This window comes from Lemur catta, chromosome 6 (genome assembly GCF_020740605.2).
Source record: "Lemur catta isolate mLemCat1 chromosome 6, mLemCat1.pri, whole genome shotgun sequence".
Classification (NCBI taxonomy): Eukaryota; Metazoa; Chordata; class Mammalia; order Primates; family Lemuridae; genus Lemur; species Lemur catta.
This window is the reverse complement of record NC_059133.1, coordinates 42918817-42927252: the sequence shown is the minus strand read 5'-3', so window position 1 is coordinate 42927252 and position 8436 is coordinate 42918817. Positions and strand designations below refer to the sequence as shown.

Below are 8436 nucleotides of genomic sequence, written 5' to 3'. Positions count from 1 at the left end.
ATTAATTAATTAATTTTTTTTATTGTTTTGTGTCATCCTTGTGCAGGGGCCATGCTAATCTTCTCTGTATCATTCTGATTTTAGTATATGTGCTGCCGAAGCAAGCACTGTTTCCTGAAATTTAGATGATTCTTTGTATTATTTTATATTCCTAAAACTAAAGTTTAACTAAATTAGTTTAATCAATTTTCTGATTAAAATTGAACTATTAATAATTAGAATTTTGTTAAAAACCAGTAAGAGAAAAGAAAAAATGGTAAGAGAAACTTTGGTGTTCTGCCAAAAAGAGATACCTCATGAAGGTAAGGGGAGAGAACGCTACCTTAGTTAGTATGGGGTATAGGAGCAGGGCTTAGAGACAGCCAGTACAGTTTGGAATATTCAAAGGATATATAGAATAGAATCTGTAGTCTTTTTTAAAAAAATAAGAATTTCCATCTCTCTGAACTTATTCCAGTTATAAGAAAAATATTGTTTCCTAGAGTATGGGAGATTTAAAAATTGTAGGAAATAAGAAAATATTCAGAAGGATACATAGGGTGTCAGAAAAGGGAGCAGGGATATAATAGCTTATTTTGAATGAATTTGGCTTCTTTTGGGGAATTATCTAGGGAAAAGAGGCATGGAATAGGGGATTTGGAGCCAAATAGCATGATTTGGAATCCTGGCTCTCCCTCTTGGTACCCTGTGATCTTGGGCAAGCTACCTAATTTCTAGCTTAGTTATCTCAACTATAAAATGAAGCTGTTATTGATTGATACCATGTCACTGGAGAGGACTGAATGAGACAATGTGGGAGATGTGCTTAGCATGGTGCCTGGTCCATAAATACTAACAAAGATGACGATAATGATGGTGGTGGTGGTTATTCTGGTGATGGTGATGATGGTGGTGTAGCATTAGTTCAGTAAAAAGAAAAAATTGTCTCAAAACTAATTTTTCCTAAAAAGCTGTGTTTTTATTTCTCAGATACTTCTTATTTAGTCCCTACCAGCCTAAGACTATACCAATACAGGGATTTTTCTTTTATGAAGTTCTGTCATTAACTGGTTGTTTTTATTTCCAAAACTCCAATGTGGAAGAAATCATCTCTGAAGTCATGGTCTATTTAAGAAAATCCAGGTTTTTCTAAATTCTCCATTTTATTCAGCATTAATATACTGCTGTTTTGAAAGTTTTCACTTCATGCGTAGCAATTTCCAGCATTAGTAAAAGATGTGAATTCCCTTTGGTCAAAAGCAATTACTGAGGTACTTTTTTCTCAGAGTTAAAATCCAAAGAACTTGATCCTTTTCCCCTGGTCTCTCTGTACAACACTGAAAATGGGCTACTTTTTGCATGATGATACATCCTCTGAAAAGTGGCAACATTCCTATATCTAAAAAGCTTGCAGTATATAAAATATATTCTGTGTCTCATTAGCAGGTCTCTGACACGGAGTAATTTTTACAAAGGTTTTTGCTTCTATGCTTCCAAAAGCACCACTAATGAGGTTGATGAATATTGTCACACAAGCTCCACATGTCTGGCAGGTGGAAAAAGATCCAATTATCCAATTAGGGCTTGGACTTTCAAGTGACATCTAGAACTTGTCTGAATGAGAAATTCAAACACGACCACCCTGAGTCTATGGAGGAATTGATAGTATTTGAAGTTTGGGAGAAATGCTTTTATTTTTGTGAAAGCCAGTGGGTTAAAGGTCAGAAGTGTAAATACCTCCAAGAGTTCTATCATTCAGGGTATGAGAGTTAATGAGATAAAATCAAGAAAAGAAAAACATATGTGTTGATGTCAGGGAATGTGCCTGGTTAAATATCAGTTCTTTAAATAAAGCAAATTAAGGTGTTCAGTCTTTCAGAGTCACTGCCAAAGGCACTACATACATTACTCTACATCATGAACCTAGGAATTTTCTCTTTGGCAAATTCTACAAGTGTCTACAATTCACAGAACAGTGGAGGGGCTGCCTTTGGACATTTGTCCCATTTACCAGATAGCAGTTATTAAACTTGCATCTCTGCTTTAAACTTAGGATGGCTGGGTGAAAGCAGCCACTGTTGGAGGTAGTATGCACTCCATTAGAAAAGTAACATGAGGAAGATTCCTGCTGGACATATGGCAGTGGTTTCTGAGCCTGACAGGTGGGCAGTGCTTAATTAGGTTGTCATACCTTGACCCACCCGGCTGACTCTGCCCCCAAGAACAACACATACACATTGACTGTTATTCCAATGCCTGGAATCAAACCAGATCAGCCCTGGCAGTAGGATGGGAGGGGACCTGGAACAGACCATGGGAAAGTGAAGGAGTCTCTGACTGGGCTGATGTTGGTGTGTTCTTGAGGATCTTTCTGTAGACACTTAGCTGTCTACCACTGTGGGCTAGAGAATTTGCCAAAGAAACATTTACTGACTCATTGTGGGGTACACAGTACTATCCTAGGTAGAATATTAACCAATAAATATTAGATGTGTTTCTTCTCTATAGATTTTCTCTGAATGGTCTCACCTAGTCCCTGGCTTTCCCTGTGAGCTCAGCATTGATTCCCAGATCTAGTATCTCTTGCCTTCCCCTTTTCTAAGCTCTGGATGTATATTACAATAGCTCTGATATATTCTTAAGTCTCTGTCTCAAGCTTATTGATGGACAGGGAACACAATGACAGAATAAATATTGGGACAAAATATTATCAGACAACATGGATAGGGAACAATTTACCTGGCTCAGATGATTTGTCATTCTGAAAAAGGACAAATTACTAAAATATACCAAACCATTTAACAACCTTTTCCTAATATGTCAACATTTGTGTCACATGCCTTGAAGTTCAGTTGCACTGTACTTTGCTCAGGACTTGGAGTGTTGTACCATGGCTTGGGCCTCTCTTCTAATCATATTTGAATACCTGGTTCTTCTGATCCATCAAGTCTAAGTTTAAAAGTAGACTCTTCCTGGAAGCATGGTTATCCTATATAAATAGGTTTCTCCTGTCATCCTCTTCCTCTTCATTCTGTTTTCTTCCTTTCCAGTACCTATTGCTGCTTGTATTTATTTATTTGTTTGTTTATTTTTCTATTATCTATCTCTCCCTCTAGATTGTAAGATCCGTGAGGGTGTAATAGAACAACGTTGATAGTGGGTTTTTTTTTTCTCAACCACTGGCACAATGGCATATTTATGGAATGGATGGATGAGTGGATACTCCCCAGATCCATTATATATGTCATTTCTTATTTTCTTTTCTGTCTTAGAAAATTTTATCCCACTTTCAAGGTCCACCCTCCTCCCTCCATCCTGCCCTCAAGAATTAATCACCACTTCCTCTGTAATCCCATAAGAATTTGTACATATTTCAATTATTTTAAAAATTTAGCATGTATTGTAAGAATTTATCACGTGTTTTATGGCTGTTAATCCATTGATTCTTCCTTATCTCTCCACCTTGTGAAACAAGAAACATATTTTGTTGATCCTTTAATCCATAATAATAATAATGAGTATGACCCCCCCAACTAACTCTTATTAAGTGCTTTCCGTATGCTTCTAAGTTCTTTATCAAACATCCTTCTAGCCTCTTCATTAAAGCTGGGTAGAATTGTTACCAAAAGCTCAGTACTTGCCCATGAGGCCTCATCAGAAGAATGAGGACAAGTGGTGAAGGAGAAGAAAAGAGAAGTTTATTACTTTGCCAGCAAAGGAGGAAAATGGTAGACTATCTGTCTCAAAATCCAAATTCCTGTACACAAGCAGCAATACAGAGCTTTTAAAGGGAGGGCCCTCAGTTCTAGGCTATTGTCATTTAACTACAGTTAATGACTCTAATCATCCCATGTCTGCAGAAGATAAAGCCATGACCTCCTCCCAGACCTCTGCTGGCCAGGCTTGGGGCCTGGGATGGAGCCCATAGTTCTGCTGAGCTACCTCGTGTAACACACAGAACAAAAGACATTCCCCTGTCCCTGCTGACCACCTGCCTGAAGCAGGGATGCAGGTCTCAGTTCCCAAAAAGAGTGGGGAAAGTTTTAAAAAGACAGAAAATATCTTTTGCCATTTTTTTCCCCAGGCCACTCCCTCTGTTACAGAATGAGGCACTTAGCATAGTACCTGGGGCATAGTTAAACCTGGAAAAATATAAATGAATGAATAATAAAATATATTGCCATCTTAGCCTTAAAATAAAAAATTACAATGAAGGTAAACTAATTTTTTTTGTATTTAAATATATGCTACTCTTTAAACAGATGAACAGCAGAAAAGTTACTGTGTTCATTTTCAAATTACTCCCAAACTTAGCAATTTAAAACAATAAACATTTATTATCTCACATAGTTTCTGAATCAGGAAGTCAGGAATCTGGAAGTAACTTAGCTATAATTCTAAATTATTTTTGGTGAAATTATGCCACTTAGAAAGATAAATCCATGGATAAGGGTTGTAGTGAAATAAACACAAGACACAAAAGTCCAACAGAATTATAGTGGGGAACTTTTGATAAGAATAGTGAGATTTGGCTCTCCCTCCCCATCCCTTGCTAGGGGGATTTGTCACAGTACATTTGACAGGCATCATAGAACAAAAAGTGAGCAAAGTCCAATTGTCTACATTTTTTGGTTGGCATGAAAAATCTTCCAAAAGAAATGATTCAAGACTTCAAGGATAGACTTTTCAATAACCTTTGGTAGCTTTCAGGAGTAGATGCTGAGACATATGTGACCCTTGCTCTTTCCTCACTTTTTGTGAACAGCCTTAAGCCAGAAAAGGGGGATTTAACATGCAAACACTGAAACTGGAAATAGCCCAGTGGCCAGATCTTTAACACCTCACTGAAATTTTTGAAAGAGGCCTGGAGCCCTCAGACTTAGGATAAACTAATGCCTTTGCATATAAAAACTACTAGAAGCATCCAGGGAAGGAAGACTCTTGATAAAGAAGACTGTAAATATTATAAGCAAACAAGATATTGGAAAGACAATTGTGCTAGTTAAACTGAAGGAATAAAAATAAAGTGAATGAATAATAAAGGTGCTCTAAGGGGGACTCAAGTACCTAATTAGCCATTTTACCCTTAAGTGCACAAGAAAAAGTTTCTTTAAATATTGAAGAACAGCCTTACAAATGTTTTTTTGATAGTGTTACAATGCCAACCTTTAACCTTGGCACTATTATATCACATATCATAGAGGGTCAACAAACTACTCAGGTGCAGCTCTAATAATCCGGAGGTATTTGCCATGTCCCGGCCCATAACTTTTACCCTTGGCCTTTAACCAAGGAACATTCCTTACCCTTTGTGACATCGCCTGCTAACTGTATTGGGAGGGATCTGTCTGTAAATGAATCTGCCAGATTAAATGCTCCTCTGAAGACCCTTCCTTGAGATCTCCAAAGACTCCCCTATTCAGACTCAGACCAAGGCTAGTTTGAAAACTTACTTAGTGGTATCCTTCTGTCTAAATTAAACTCAAATTGAAGATCTCCATGAAGTCCCGTACTGGACTCCTTATGGACTAAAAATTCTACTGATGCAGATAGCGTAGGGGAGGAAAAACCTTCCTCTACCCTCCTAGGTTCAGTAGCTGGGGCCCTGCAAATTAAACTTACAGAAGGCAGGTTAATGGGAGAAACGGTACATATTCAGCAGAGCCTTCCATAGGAAAAAAGTAAAGACCCAAAGAAGCAGTTAGACTTGGAGGCTTATGTACCATTTTCACAAAGAGCATTATGGAAAAGTGACAAGACAAAGGAAAGGGGGTTTAGGCTTTTAGGGGTGGTAAAATGTGGGCTTTTCTGGTATGAAAGAGGGGAGGGAAGACACCTACTCAAAAAAAAAAATACTATGCCCTGCTTTTAAGCAATAGGGGGAGGGTAGAGAGATTTTCTGTGTCTGCTGGTTCTCAATTGCCTTTAGCTTAAAGTAATTCTTATGTCAAAGTGGTATATTCTGGGGTGGTATATTCTTTCTGATCGGAAGAATTCAGTAGAATTCTGATTCAGTAGAATTTTTAGGGCTGAATCCCTCAAAGTTCATGTTGACACATTCAAAACCTATTCAAGCTTGCACAATAACTAGAAACAGCAGGTCAAAAACTAAAATCAACAATTGAAATCCTAATAAAAAGATTCATCATAATCTGTACCAGTCTTTATAATATTCCTGTCCTCCTAGTCAAAAAACCCAAAGGGCAAGAATACAGATTTGTTTAGGACCTCAGGGTCATAGATAAAACAGTCACTCCCTAACTCTCTGGGATACTAAGCCCTAACACTATTTCCGTGTGGGGTTAGATATTCTAGACTTGTTAATCTATGCCTTCTTTAGTGGTTCCTTAAAGTAGATTGAGATAGTTAATCCTGCTCACTTTTTCCTGGGAAAGTCAACAACATGCCTTAACAGTTACACTTCAGTGATTTACTTCTTTTCCACAAGTCCCTGACTAGAACCTTGTGAACCTTAAATTTTCCTGCAATTCTACTTGTATCCAATATGTAGATGACCTCTTGTTATAGCCTAAAAATGAATTGAACTCTCTTAATCAATGTCATCTATCTTCTTACAGTTTTAAATTAGAAAGGACTTAAAGTCAAAACAAATTGTATCACTTAGATCAAGATTCCAGAGTAAATCCCTCACTTAGTACAGAGGAAAATCCATTCAAAACTTGCCCAGGTGCCATGGTGTCATGGTGCATACCTGTAGTCCCAGGTACCCAGAAGGCTGAGGCAGAGGGATCGCTTGAGCCCAAGAGTTCAAGGCTGTAGTGTGCTATGTTGGTGTCTGTGAATAGTCACTACACTCCAGCCTGGGCAACATAGCAAGACCCCATCTCTAAAACCAAAATCAAAAACAAAACTTTACCAGGTCAGCCATTCAGAGTCAACTAAGAGGATTCCAGCTGTTCTAAACACCATACCTCTACATGATTTAAACAAGTTTTCAGTAATCAAAACTCTTCCTTGGGAACTTAAATATGAGCCAACATTTGGTGATTTAAAATAAACTTTTTAACATTGTCATACCCTTAGTCAACTTAAGCATTTTAAACCTTTTTACCTATTCATGCATAAGCAATCTGGACAGGCCCTTAGTGTTCTGACTCAGCTTTATGGTATTAATCAGAGATTTGCTGCAGCTTTTCTTTTGACCCAGCAAAAGCTCACCTTCCATGTTAGGCTCATAGCAACTGCAGCTGCATTAGCGAAGGCTACTGCTAACCTGCTTGTAGGGTCTCCCTTAGACTCGATCAACTCTCAACAATCTTTGTTGCTTGCTGAGAATACGCTATTTTTTTCTTTCCTTCTTTCTTCTTTACTTAGCCTCTGTAAAGACTGTCAAAAATTGCCAATGCTGACTATATTACAAGTTGTCACCACAGGGTATTGGGAAAAGTTTTCAATTAGTAATAATTGTGCCTCAGATAAACCTCATTGGCTATGATACTGCCACTGTGCAAAGCTGAAAATACACTATATTTCTTAGCAGGTAGATTTACCTCTCATGGAATTCTATTACTTTCTCCCTTAAACATTTCCTTACATGCTGGTATAGTTATATGTTAAATCATGCTACTTTCCTTGTTTTTTAACCAGAAGAAGGACTAAATTATGACTGCCTAACTTCTGTCCAAGAACAGCCCATGCCCTGAACAAATATATTAGAAACTTCTAGAAAATGCAGAATTAGCCCTGTTTGTTGACTGATCACACCTTAAGACAAAACAGGAAATTATCAGGCTGGATGTGTCATCACAGATCTCAACTCTCCCCTAGAATAATGATCTTTTACTGGAGCTAAAGTCAACCTAGAAGGCAAAATTTATTGTGTTCACCAGGGCTTGTCAACTAACTCCAGATAAGAGAATTAATACCAACGGCAAGAGTTGGGGAAGATTTTGGAAATAACTAAGGATCTTGACCTGTGCAGGAGAAAACAGCAAAGAAAAATGGTCAAAAGATTAAGTGTTCTAATGTTTGTTCAGGAGGTAGAATGCCAAACAAAAAGGCTAACATGCAGGTTGAAGGAAATGCCTTACCTGGTCCTTGTGGCAGATGGGCGACTCCTACTAAGGATCCTGTTTTCATACTACCCCAGAAGGCCAAATTATTGGACAGGTTCAAAGAAGCTATTACAAAATACCAGAGATTAACTCCAAAATCAGAGGGGGAAAAAGCTCATCAAGATTTACTTCATGACCCCACCTCATAGTTTCACCAATTCTAAACTATTATCTTATGAACTTGGCTTGGTCCCAGTAAGTTCTTTGCTTTAAAACACCTGTCTTAAACCACTTGAGCCCAGATCCCCAAATCCTATAAATATCTAACTTGCTCTTTCTGAGTCACTACCAAGATTTTGTCAAGGCAGTCTCCTTTGCTGCAGTCAGTTAATAAACTCAGCTTTGTTTGATCAAAAGCTTTTTTCTGGGATCTCCAACAAAA

The 8436-nt window shown here is 37.9% G+C and overlaps 2 non-coding genes across 2 annotated transcripts; both read right to left on the bottom strand.

Annotated features, from left to right (window-relative positions):
• On the bottom strand, positions 1-108 carry LOC123640842. The gene has a single exon (XR_006736087.1). It is a non-coding gene; the product is annotated as a U6 spliceosomal RNA (small nuclear RNA).
• Positions 109-7314: 7206 nt separating this feature from the next.
• On the bottom strand, positions 7315-7455 carry LOC123640805. The gene has a single exon (XR_006736056.1). It is a non-coding gene; the product is annotated as a U4 spliceosomal RNA (small nuclear RNA).
• Positions 7456-8436: the final 981 nt, after the last annotated feature.